This window comes from Atractosteus spatula, chromosome 7, assembly GCF_055471065.1.
Source record: "Atractosteus spatula isolate fAtrSpa1 chromosome 7, fAtrSpa1.hap1, whole genome shotgun sequence".
NCBI classification, from domain to species: Eukaryota; Metazoa; Chordata; class Actinopteri; order Semionotiformes; family Lepisosteidae; genus Atractosteus; species Atractosteus spatula.
This window is the reverse complement of record NC_142712.1, coordinates 419,376-433,070: the sequence shown is the minus strand read 5'-3', so window position 1 is coordinate 433,070 and position 13,695 is coordinate 419,376. Positions and strand designations below refer to the sequence as shown.

At 34.6% G+C, this 13,695-nt stretch overlaps 1 long non-coding RNA gene across 1 annotated transcript; it reads left to right on the top strand.

Annotated features, from left to right (window-relative positions):
- The first annotated feature begins 1,201 nt into the window (after positions 1-1,201).
- Positions 1,202-5,881, top strand: LOC148830023 (uncharacterized). Its single transcript, XR_016091356.1, has 2 exons — positions 1,202-3,804; positions 5,315-5,881. It is a non-coding gene; the product is annotated as an uncharacterized LOC148830023 (long non-coding RNA).
- Positions 5,882-13,695: the final 7,814 nt, after the last annotated feature.

Genomic DNA, 13,695 nt, shown 5'->3' with positions numbered 1-13,695 from the left:
AGGAGAAGCGGGGAGGAGGGGAGGGCAGGTGATCTTAAACATGTCCATATTTTTTGCCAATGCAAGGAAATTTAATTTCATTACAATTTAACTTCCTCTTTAGTATGGATTTTTGGGATTCTTTGTCTTTTTTGAGACAGTCATAGAGTTTGATATTGTAAAAATAAACCTTGATGTAATTAATTTCTGAGTGGAACGCTCTCTGTTCTCTACTTGTTCCCTGGCTGCATGAGCTCTTACAGCCAGAATGACAACTTACTCTTGTACCGTGCAGCGCATGCCACCAACAGGGTGTAAAAAGGCTCTCCAAGATGCTCCAAGATAAAAGCTGTAATTAAGTGAGCTATGTTTCTTTATTTTTCCTCTCCTGATCTTGTATGTTTTCACTAGTTTTGTATTGCAAACCTGAGACAGAAATGGATTCTGTGCCTTTTATTATTTTCGTAAAGATGAAGCACTGCATTGGAAGGAACATTTCAGATCTCCCTTCACAGTAAGTGAAGAGAGAGGGCCAGCGCCTTCAATGGTCAGCGCATTTCACTGGGACCTGAGAGATGAGAAATGTGGACTGTCGATCTGCAGTTGCAATAAGGACAAAGAGGAAGGACTGTGTATCTGAATGGGGGTTTTCCCTGCGAACACAAAGGGTAGTTATTGCTGAGCAAGAGGTATATGCTAGTTGCTAGATCCTTGCTTCTTCGAAGGAAAAAGAAAAGTCTGAAAATTCGTAACGAGTTGTCTTATTTGTGCTTTTCCCATTTTTCTTTATTTATTTTAAACTGTCTTGTGGCTACACTTTGTCTTGTTTCTTTCTAATGATTATATTTTTTTTGCACTCATAATGTACTGCTTTTAGACTGCTTCCTAGGATTTGCAGTGAGCTCTCTATGTGCAGGGATAAGTTATCTGCAGTAAAGGGAAGAAGGAGATGGGAGATTTTTCTGAGACAGAAGGAAAGTGTTAGAGATAAAACAGACAGCGTATGGCCCTTGTAGCCACCTCAGCCAGAGAGACCTAATAGTTGCTCATTTTGTAATTCTACAGGAGTGGAGTTCCTCGCAGGAATATGGGAACATGAGGACTGCTCTGTTTACCGGGTTAATCTCTGTACTCGAGTGGATATTGCTGTACTTCTCCTATTCCCTGAGACCCTAACTTGTGAGCTCTTTAAATTAAAATCACGGGTTAGGCTCTTGGGACCTGGGCGGAGGGCACAAGCGGCTCTGGACATCAGCCATGTTTTAAGGATGGTGTTGGGACAGGACAGCTGCAACTCTTAAGAAAGAAAATGAAAGAAAATCAGGAGACAGGTTTATCAATAGAGTTACCAACACCATTCCATGCAAAACAGGCAAATGTAATTTCACAACTTCAATTTCATGTTATTAGGAATTTTCTTGGTGCCTTATGTGCTTGCTGATTATTAATTGTGAGACATTACTCGCAATTTAACCATGTGTTTGCTAGTGTGACTTTTGGATTGATTTGTAACTACAAAAAATTTTTTTTTAGTGTATCAAAATTGGAATTTAAAAGACATCTAATGAAAGTCAGATTTCAAGTTGTTTAAATTCATTAAAGTTTATTTTAAGTCAGTATAAGTGCAGTATAACAAACAGTGATGCAATAACAAAGTCACATACATGATTGAAAGCAAGAACTAACACTAAGGTCTAATAAAATAAGACTTTTCTAATGCAAGATTTATTTTAACAAAACTTTAGTTAACTTGTTTGTGAAAATTATGGCACTTATAATCAACCTTTTTTCTACCTTTAAACACAAGTTAATGATGGCTAATGAAGCCTACCATAACATTTTTGTTAAACAAGGCATATATATTTTTGTACTTTAAGATTTTTCATTTTTCTCTGTTGTCTTAAAAAGTAGACATTATTATTTAACTAAACCACACCAAAAGTATCCTGCCTATATATTTCAGTTCTGTATAGATTATTATTTTATGATGTTTAAGAGAAAACATTGGTTGATATTAAAAAGATTTAATCTTCTATATTGTACCACCTCAATAATAGTTTAATACATTAATGTGATTATCTGAATATAAAAATATTTAAACATATTAGCATCTACACTGAGCCCCCATTTTTTGGGATGTGTTGCTTTCTTGTGTGGGTTTACCTTAAATTGCTTCATTTCTCCTTATCAAAGAAAAAGCCTTTAGCCACATTAAATATTCTAACCCTACGCTAAATCACAAACTGCACTAGTAACTGGGATTTGCAATTCAATTTTCCCATGGAGACAATAAGCATTATCCAAAAACAATGGTTACAGTAGTTTTGTAAGCAAAATGTCCTCCTTCCTAAAATTTTCACCATTTTATTTTTTAACCATAAAATGACATGTACAATAGAATTTAAGTATATTTTTACAATCCTAAAAACTCTAACATTTCAAATACTATTTAGACATATCACAGTACGAAGTAGTTTCTGCAGTCTCACATTATTGCAGAATTGTTTCTTTGATTTTGATCACTAATCCTGGGCAGAACAACACAGATTTTCATTTTGTCAAGCCCATTCATGAGTACTTTACATTATAACATAACAAGGAAAATTTAAATGCCAGTTCACACAAGGAACTGCAATCTCAAATTAATGAATGTCAAAGTCCATATATAGGAAGGGACAATTTTAAGTTTGATTACAACAATTATATACTGTATATGTTTATAGAAACCTCTGAGCTAGGAAAGCAGTACTCTGTTCCATGACTTTGTCATAAGTGTGGTTCATCAATAAATCTATTCAATAAAATCTGAATATAAAATTAAAACTAAATAAAACCCTGACAAAAGAATTATGAAGTAATTTACTGAAACAATTAAAAGCAGACTTTGTCACATGGTGGCTGCTTCACCTTACCTTGTCATAAACTCATTCCAGCTGCTTGCGAAAGTAAGATTGTAGTTTCAGATCAGAGTAATTAAATCCAGATTTGAATGTCATACACATAGGCAATGTTTCTATTTCTAATCGTATTTGGAATTTCAATAAAAAGCAAAGGATGTTTTGCTTAAAATACAAGCTTTATGTTGTAAAAGGATAAATGTAATAGTTAGAACTTAGTTCTGATGCATTTTAATTCTGATATCTTCAAAAGACACAGAAGGAAAGATGTTTCAAGTTTTACCATTATACAGAGAGAAAATTTATGTTTATATAAAAAGAAAATGAAAGATAAAATTTCTTAGTAAAGATGAAAATCAATACAATTGCTAAAATCCTGGGTGACCTCTCTTCAACAGTGATAAATTCTAGTTACCACAAAAAAAATCTTTATGAGAGTGTTTGCAAAACAGTGAACAAATCCTGCCTAGGTAATAACTTCAATATAATGACAAGGACTTACTTAACATATGGCCAAATTCAGCTAAGTATAAGAGGGGAAACAGACACAGTTTTCTCAGCTTTTGTCATTTTGCATTTCTTTCCTCTGTCATTGCCCTTGCAGTAGGCTTGTCCCGCCCAGAAGTATGTGAAGGGGAAAATCCGACAGCTTTTCCTTTTTACTAGTCTATTGTTCTCTCCGCTAAGCCGTTAAAAAACAAATATGTTTTGCAATTTACTACAAACTACAGAATACCAGAGTTGGCTGAAAACTGATGAATAGTGTGCTTTGTGACTTCGATGTTTTTATCTTTTAGAAAGTTATTAATGTATTTGACAGACTATGCCTTGACAGCATGGACACTTACAGTTGAACCTCAGAAGAACAAGGGACTAGCTTGTCCAGGGCAGAGAACCAGAGGTTAGAGGCAGGACATTGCTCCACCTGGTAACAAGTCATTTTCTTTAACCACTTGAACATCTAGTTATTCATACTGTATATTTGTAATATAAAATTTGAAGTTATAGCAGTAGTATAAGTGATATAGTATTTCAAATAACATTCAGTATAAACAACGTGTCTAATGATAATTGTTTATTCATTATTTTTATTTTGAAGAAGTATTGGTTTACTGACGATCATAACATTAGTTTATTACACTGTAGTTACAGTTTTTGTTGTCTTTTGTTGTTGTGTTGTGTGATGATTTGAAAGCCACTTTTGCAGTTTGACAGTCTATTGAATCATTTTGTTTGTCTGTAATACAGAAGTCTAGTATGATCACACAATTTAATGTTTAGTACTAAAGACGGCTGAGACATTATGGTAAGACATTTGGGGAACCATGTTATAGAATAAAAGAAAATATATATTAAGAAAATTACAGGTTCTGAGTTTTAGCATAGATTTCTTTCAAATCTGCACCTTTCAGGATAGAAAAAAATCATCATTTTGTGTTTCCATGGCAACATACTCGTTTCAAGGTGGCATCCTTTTGCACTAGCAGTTCAAAGGAGAACATAGAAAAAGAATATGAGAAATAAATTTATTTGTATTATTAGTACAGGTCAGATTCTAACAATAATATTAATAACTGAAACTCTGAAGAGAACACTTGTCTTTATAATATATTGCACCATTTCATTGATTAAATGGTTAACTTTTTTTCACTACTTCTTTTTTGGGGAATTTTTAATGTGTAAAATAAATAATTACTGTACATAATGAAATATACATAACAAAAATCATAGTTGGCACCAAAGAATTTCATATTTATCTTCATTGCGGAACACAATTGTTGGCTCATAAAATCACATTTAAAATAAAATGAAAACAAATAACACATGATCTAAATGTAAATCCAAATCTGAATCACAGTTCTGTCCTTTCTTTTTTTTTGAAGTCACAGTCTGTTTTAAGGCTATGAGGCATTAGCTCTTTTTGAAGGTTGCAACCTTGCAATTTGTATTTTACCTTACTATTAAAAAGAAGAATTATTACATTTTTAGTTACATTTTAATACATTTTATTTTCAATACAAGGTACTTAAACTTTACACAGACAATATTTAGAATTATTTCAATTTTGTTAAAGCTCACAGTCATGTAGAGATATATATTTTTTAATTAGCATGAAATAAACAAGTATTTTTTTGGTTTTGGCTGACACAGCTCCCTACTTGAACTATTCTAACATTTAGGAATGGGAAACATTTACAAAGAGAAATCATTAGGCTGATCTAGTTTAGTTGTTAGTACACAATAAAGCCAAGAATTTTACTAAGCCATTTTTTAAGACAGTGTATAAACTTGAGTAACTTTCTAGACTCCCATATCTCTTGTGAAACAAAGTGCTTCTTATTCTCAGTTTTAAGTACATTTTCTATTAGTGCTTTACTATTGATAATCATTGACTTCAGGAGGACCCACGCTGATCACTCCCCACTGTATATCAACAGCTCCCCTGCCCATTCTTACCACTTTCTACAGAAGCACAATTGAGAACACCTTGACCAGCTGTATCACTGTTTGGTTTGGGAATTGCAACACTTCAGACCGCAAGACCCTGCAATGAACTATGGAAACAGCTGAAAAGACCATTGGAGCCTCCCTCCCTTCCATTTCTGTCACCTATCACAAACGCTGCTTACACAGGGCCTCCAGTAAAGTAGATGACCCCTCCCACAAACTTTGCCCTCCTACCACCTGGGAAAGGATATCGCAGTGTATGGGCTAGCTCCACCAGACTCTGTAACAGCTTCTTCCTGCAGGCTGTCAAGCTTCTCAACACCCTGGAATCTACTTGCACCCACTCCAACTCCAGAAACAGGGTTTAAATCCCTCCAGTGTGTTGTGTAGATTGTGTATTTGCCTTGTAATTTGCACTATCTGCACTTTGCACCATGTGTTCCTGTCCTGTCCAGTCTGTATTTGCACTGTAGAACGGGAGGAACGATATTTCATTCCACTGTATACTGTACTTGTATATGCCTGGAATGTCAAATAAACGTTAACTTGAACTTGAACTTGACCCTATTAATTCCTTTCGTGATTTTAAATACCTAAATCAAGGTCACTAATAGTCTTCTCTGTTCAAAGTTAGAAAAATCCAGCTAATTTAACCTGTCAGAGAAGGACATTCTTTTAATCCTTCACTGGATACGGGCATAGTCAACATGCACTTAGAAAAGGAGCAATTTGCCTATGAATTTGTTAGAATTCCTTAACCAAGCAGCAGCATTTAATAGAGTGTGAAAAGTCTGTTGTGGGAAGCTGCTATTTGGCTCAAACCTGGACCACGGTGTGACCTTGAGCCAAGATAGCTGCTGTGTAGATTAATTGGAGGCAGTTGTTGAACTGCACACAAGTGTAGGGCACTCTAGATAAGTGAAAGGAACTGTTGGGAGAGGCTCCTACAGTTTTAACCGTAACTCTGGAGTAAGTAGTAGTAGTCCAGAGTTAGAGAATCAGTATGTGTCTAGATCCAAGCTGGGTTTTTTTAAGAATCTATCAAAATAGCTACTGCTATGTCAGTGTTGTAAGTGCTCCATATGGAGAAACATCCCAGGACAAATGGGATCAACTGGGATTGTAAAAGGGAGTAAAAGAGAGAATGATTCTGCCAGTGGAAGTAAAACCTTTTATGACACAGCAGGATTCAGTTAGCTGTGTTGTGATTTGAGTAAATATAGCACAGGATGTTGTATTGAGGGGCTGGACAGATGCACCTTCTCAATGTGTTTGATTAAAGAGAGAGTTGTAGGCACCATGGAGCAAATAGTAATGAATATTCCATGCCTGATAGTAGCCCCAGATTAATGGATTGCCTGAGAGAGTCAGTTATCAAAATGTGAGATTCATTGGGTAAATTAGGAAAAACATTCCACACATAGAATACTCTCTAAATACAGTAAAGAGGAGATAGTAGGAGTAAAAGAGTCTTGCATGATAGTGAAAGAACCATGAAGATGACAGTAAGGTCTGGTGAGTGGAGGGATCCAAGAGGTGTTCCTTGAGAAAGAGCCATCAGAAGACCTGTGATCCTGCAGGGTGCCAGTACAATAGTCAAGTGTGTCACCACTAAAACATTCCAAGAAGGTCACTGGACAATACTAGAACGTGTCACATGTCCTGGGGTTACAGTAGGATGATAATTTGCATTTTTATATTAGTATTAAATATACTAGTATAGTCTATGTTTAGATTTACAAAATACAAAATTAAGAAAAGAAGATCCCCATCATACTCCACTGATTTTCTGTATTGTTTTATATCTATTAACTAGTTCTCAATACCAAAAGTGACTTACCTTGAATGTCTATAGCCAATATGAGAATAAATATCTTCAAATAAAAAACAATTACTTTATCCTGCATTGTGAAAACCTAAATCTGAAAAATATTAGGGTGTATTTGCATTCCTTTGTGTTGTTGCTGGTTTTTGTAAAAAGTTGTTGGATCCCATAGAATCCTAATCCTCAACCTTGGGGCATGGTACCAGTTTCATCCTTCATTGTCATTTATTTCTCCAAATGTTTCCTTTAATTGTCTAAGAAGTTTTTCGTTATTATCTCTAACATGTGCTTGAAGGTATTAAATCACAATTGCATAATTACATACAGTACAGCATACATTTTAGGATCTTTGTAGGTCTTATTCTCATTTAAAAAACAAACAAAGAAACATAAGAAATGAAGTGAAGCTGAGATAAGATTTCCATATACCTACAACACCCTAATAGTCAAAGATATTATTAATACAAGTGGCTAAATCCATTTATCTTTACACACAAGCTTTGCACACTTTTTTCTATATTTTAATTTGTAGTTTTATCCCAAGTCTAGTAATTAATCCACAACCTGGAATCCCCACCTTACACCGCACATTAGGACTGTGTAAGAATTTTCAGTAACAGACTAAGTTTGCAGTAAAGTTTATCTAAACAGTCTGTGTCCCAGATGTACCGTACTAAGAAAGGAGAGTTACAGCACAACGATAATGCAATCTGTGTTTGGGTTGCGTGAAGTAAGGATAGTTTTATCCTTTGTTGTAAAAGAAAATGTTCAGCATTTTGTGTTGACAATTGTCTGAATTAATAGCAGCAGGCGAATTGTGAGAAGTCTGACATGTATAGGCAATTACATCACTGCTGCCTGTGTGTCTCTGAGGAGAAATTAAAGTTTTCTGGAGCAACATTCCAATCTGCCTTACCAGGACTGTATTTGGGTTGTGAACTAACCTGGAAATCTTGAGCACAATGCTAGTAATAACGTTTAATCACATGCCACTTGCATATCTCTGGAATACGTCAATTTCTTGTTTCTGTACAAATACTGCTTTACACAAAGGGTTATGGGAGTCTGGAACAAGTTATCAAGACATGTTATTGAAAATGATACCAAGGCTTTTTTTTTAAGATATGGCTGGAGGTGATCCTTGGAATAATTAACTACTAGCAACAAAACGGGCTAGATAGGCGGAATGGGCTCCTCTGTTCATATAGACAGAATGGACTAGATGTATTAGCAGTATGTACAGTATACAAATTTCCCAGATTCATTTGGCACAGTTTTATGACTTGTAAATCAAGTGCAATCCTTCAGTACATTGAGCCTCAATCTTTTGCTATATCATAAATCAATTGTAACAGAATTTTGAAAGTGGATGGGTCTTATTTTATTATTCATACAAATTAGAAAGACAAGTGTCAAACAAGATTAATAAAGATGTATTGTATGAAATAAAATGAAAATGTAGAACATTGATTGACTTTCCATTTTTAAAGCTCTATTTGTGGGCAATTGCTCTTTGTCTGAAAAACATTCTTTTCTTTGCTCTCTACCAATAATATTTTTTCTGTTTGAGATATATACTTAAGTCAATGTGTCTCATATTATCTAACAGCTTAATATCTTGTTTAGTTCTCAAAACAGAGTTGGAAATTCCCAGTAATTCCAAGTATGCCAGCTCAAGAAGTCTAGTGAAGAGAGTTGTTCTGTTCTTTGTTTAAGATTTTCAGATCCTTGGTTTTCAGTTTAGCTCTCTGATGTGCACATGCAATTTATAATATGTGCCACACAGTTATATAATGTATATTATAACGGAGCCTTCTGTGATAATTTTTTTTCTGCTCACTAGAAGGGTATCCTTAAGTACCCCAAAATGTTTGATGTATCAGGTCATAAGGAAATGAACAACAAATTTGTTCTCAAAATAACAGATTTCACATTGAATTTGCACTATATTTTAATATTGCAAAATTTGTCATGGTACATGAGGTACAGTATAATAAAAGAAGTAAAAGATAAAATAAAAGTTTTGCCCACTATCCCATTATTAAACATATTCTTGCGGAATCATAAAAGATCAATTAACCCCTTTGTTTTTAATGAAAAGCCTGAATAAATGTAAAACACTAAAAATCCAGTTATCTTGTTCATAACAGGGAAATTATTTTACCACCCTTTCCTGTTTACTTACTCCCCTAGAGCAATTTTGTTTACTAAACCTTATTTCTGCAAGATTATTTACAAATGAAACATGCTTGAGAAACACAAAATTATGGTAGTTTTTAAATTATAATGCTTTTACTCTTTTTTAAAATCGAACAATGTATTGCTTCAGATAATCACACCATGGCTGAGCCGCAAAGCCTGCAGCAACAGCAGTGGCAGCACAATGCTGTGTGCATACCAAGCAGGAGACACTAGCAGCTTATCGAGTTCCTCTCTGATAGACACTGTTGGCCCAGACGCATACATTAAAAGCTGTCTGTTGCTGAAGTGAGGCTGCCTAATGTGATGGAAATGAAAAATCTTCACAACTCCTGACGCAGCCTGTTCTTCAGATTTAATTCATTTAAATGGAAAATTTGTAAATGCCCTATATACAATTGATTTGGAATTTATACTAAGTGCTAACAGAGTATGAACAGAATAATGCTTCAAATAAGTAATATTATGTTATTTAAGATGTACAGTACCTTCTCCTTAGTGGGGTTAATTTGCTTTTTTTTTGTTGAGACTATTAAATAACTTTTAAAAAGTCATTCTAATACCATTTTTATACCATTTATACTAAATTCTCATGTTTTATAAAGTGTTAGTATGCGTGTTACAATATAAATGTGATATACTGACACTCTAAAATGTAGTTCCTCTAGGCTTCCTTTGGTATACCTGTATGCTTTGTTTTGCATCATCTTTCAATCATGTAAACACACTGCTCAACCTTGTCATCCAAGGAAGAGCACTTTCATAGTTCTGGTTTTCTCCCATTTTCCTCTATATCCTTATATCAACTGATTGTATACAGTACCTCTATTTATCTTATCTTCTTCTGTACCATACCCAAGAATGCTGACTTGATGACCTTACTAAGAATCATCTGGCCATTTTTAAATACTACTAAAATAGTTTGGCCCAATGACTTGGTCATTGTGTTAGGGTGTTTTTCTAAATTTGTGCCTTGTTCATAATCTTTTATTAAGCTATGTCAGAAAATAAAGCATTCATTAGCCATGAAACTACTCTTGTTATTCCCTGACTTTATTAATATTTATTATTTTCTTACTTAGCAAGCTGGTATCCACCTATGTGAGCTCCCCGAGAATGCATAATTTTACCCACCTCAGATTTGACTACTACAGGCAATTTATTTGTAAAGGTTATTTATGCATATTTAAAGTTTAGCCGAGAGGTTATACTAGTTGGAAAAGTTAAGTTTTAAAAAGATAGTAAAGTGAATATTAAGACCACATAAGGACTCATTTAAAAATAAATGGAGTATCTCACTTTGCTGTTCATACCATCTTCAGTAAGTGACTCAAAACATCTCTAAAAAGGCTCACAGCCAATGTGAGAAACAAACATCAGTGCATCTTCCTTAGGCGTTAAACATACCTTCTGGTGAACCTCAATCTATTGTATAGTGATGCAGACTAACCTTTGCCTGAATGGTATACAAATACTAAAGTCCTTGTGCAAACACGTAACAACGTGGTGTGTCAGCGCAGCGTTAGTGCTTGCAGAAAAGAAATAGCAAAATTGTTTACATTTCAGAAAACAGACAAAAAATCTATTTGTAAGCCTGCCCTACCTAAACTTCCACCATTCTGTACATAATCATATTGAAATAAAATATTCTGTAGAATATACAGTACTATTGTATACTTGGTCTGACATTGATATGTGCAGTCAACTTTGTCCTGATATTTTCTGGAAAATTCCCTAATTGTGTTGCATCATTAATGTTTAAAAAAAATAGCAAAATACAATTTAATAATATGCCATCACTTCTGAATTCTGCATTAAAGAACAAACCATCAGGTATTGGGCACTGAAGGTTCTTAGACTGCAGTTAGGGGAAGGAAATATATATTGTATATTGTTGGAGCTGTTTACATTTCCTCATTAAACCTTCAAGGAAGTGGTAGCCTATCTTATTTATTTCTTTAGAGAGTAGGCTCACCTGGTGAATGCTATACTTTATTAAAGCACACACATCACTCTTGTAAAGATTTATGTTCACTTCTGAAATGCATTAGGATAGCAAATGTTAGAGATGTAGGGTAGAAAGTCAGATGTAAGGTGAGGAGATGTAAGAATGTCCCCCAGTTCAGTTGAAAGAAGTAGCTGTTTATATTTGTTTTTTGTGTCTTCTGTGTGTTTGTAGTCTGTTTATTAAATCTTTGTCTTTCAAGTTATCCTGTTTATTTGTTTGCCATCAAATTGTTTTCAGAAGCTGAAACCACAAGACCTTTCTGGGTGCTCCCTGACCAAGGTGGGTGCGTTGTTAAACTTTAAGAATTTAAATTTTTAAATTGAAATCAGGGTGGTGTCAACACTGAGCATTTTGACTTGAATTTTTAAATTCTTTAACTTCTATTACCACTACAACTCTAAGCATATAATAAATATACTATATATACAAACACTTTGGCATACTCAAGGATAGGGTGCCATTAAACAGACATACATATACAGTTCTATGGTAACAAATAGCTCTCTTTATTTAATACAATATGAGTACAATAAATTACACAAAAGCATAAGTCTATAGCTCCTTTCAGAGCTCTAACTGCATGTCTCTGAAACTCTCTGTATGAGTAACCAGGTGGCTAAACTGCTTACTGACAACAAAAAAAGGTTTCATCCAAATTCTTTTACTTAAAAAAAATCACAAACCTAAAATAATTCACTTTTCATGGGCTTGCCTATTAGTTGCTTCCTTGTTCCCTTCTCCCTCTGGTGCATCAAATAACAGAGGCTCTATTCTCTTCCTATAGACCAGAGGTTGACAGTCAGCTGGAAGCCTCAACTTCTTGGTTTTAGCTGTTACACAACCAGTTGTCTTTCTCCAACTGAGGAGGTGACTAAGGGCAGCAGATCATTCTCCACTGTCTACATCCTTTGTACTTTCGTCTTTTGTTATCCATCACTGCACCTCTCCTTTGAAAGTGAATGTCTTTCACGATCATCTTAGGTTTTCAAACTTTTTTGGTTGTGCACCCCCCATTGAAACTATAACTGACTCTGCTCACCCCTGTTACTTTCCTTGTTTATTACAGATGCACTAGTGCAGTAAACATGGAATCACCCTCTACTTCTACTATTATAGTATCGTACCTGTTAATTTAATGGGTGGGCCAGTATTTTGGAATTAAGGTTAGTGAATTCAGGTTTAAAAGAAGACAATTTCACCCTTAAAAATCTCTTGGCATCCAGCCTTGGCAATGTCAGTGCTGAGAAACCAGTTATAAAAATCCTCGAAATGATCCAGTGAGCTTTAATGAAGTCAACTATTTTCACTTTTTTTTACACTGTATGGTCAGAAAAAAGGATCATATGCAATTTGTTTAGCTGCATTTTTGCCAGTCATACAATTTATCATGTCTTTCGCAACTGGTAGCATTCTTTTTTAGCCACTCTATAGCTAACAAGGTAAGATGCCTCTAATCTGTCTTCACAAGATTTGATGCCCGTTGAACTGCATTAGCCATTTGTTTTTTCAAAGTTCTTCCAGTTTACATCTGAAAAATGCAAATGGTTTATTTTTAAATTGGTATGTTTAGTCTCTAGGTGGCGACATGCATAGAGGGATTAAGGAAACTGTTAGCTAAGACCTTGCTGCACGCCACACATTATAGCTTTGGAAATTTGGGTTCACCAATTCAAGTAAATCCCAGCTCAATATAGCTTTCATCATACTTGTCACTCGCCCATTTGTACTGTTTTTACAATTAGTCCCTGATTTTTTCACATTTTCTCACAGACTTTCCATTTCTCTGTTGTAATTAGACAACAATCTCTTAAGAACTGTATCAATACACCAACACTCTACATCCTTTCAGCCATTACAGATTAATTTTTGTGCACCCCAAGAGCTCAGCCTCAGCACCTCTGATGGTAAGCACATCAGTTTGCACCCACCATTTTACTGCAAAAGAAACACATATACTGTACAGTACTGTACCTGAAATGTAGCGGTTAAAAATGTTGTTAATGACTCGTTTATTATTTGCTCTCAGATCTAAAAGGATACAGACTTCGACCCAACATGCTTCTGTGGGAGTCTTCATTGCCAATTAAAAAAAAACGTGACCATGATAAGGCTTTTTTTTTTAGATGTTTTTTTTTTTAAGTAGCATACTTATGGATTTTTCCTCATGTTATATTTCCTGCAATCTTTAATACATTCTAGCCCATGAAACAGAAAGTTCTATTAAGTATTCTGGTCAGGATACTAAATTGTGTGTTGTGTTTCTAATATTAAACTGGAATAGAATCAGCACACTGTATGTCATTAACTGATTTTTTGAAAATACAAGTTGGGTTGTTTCT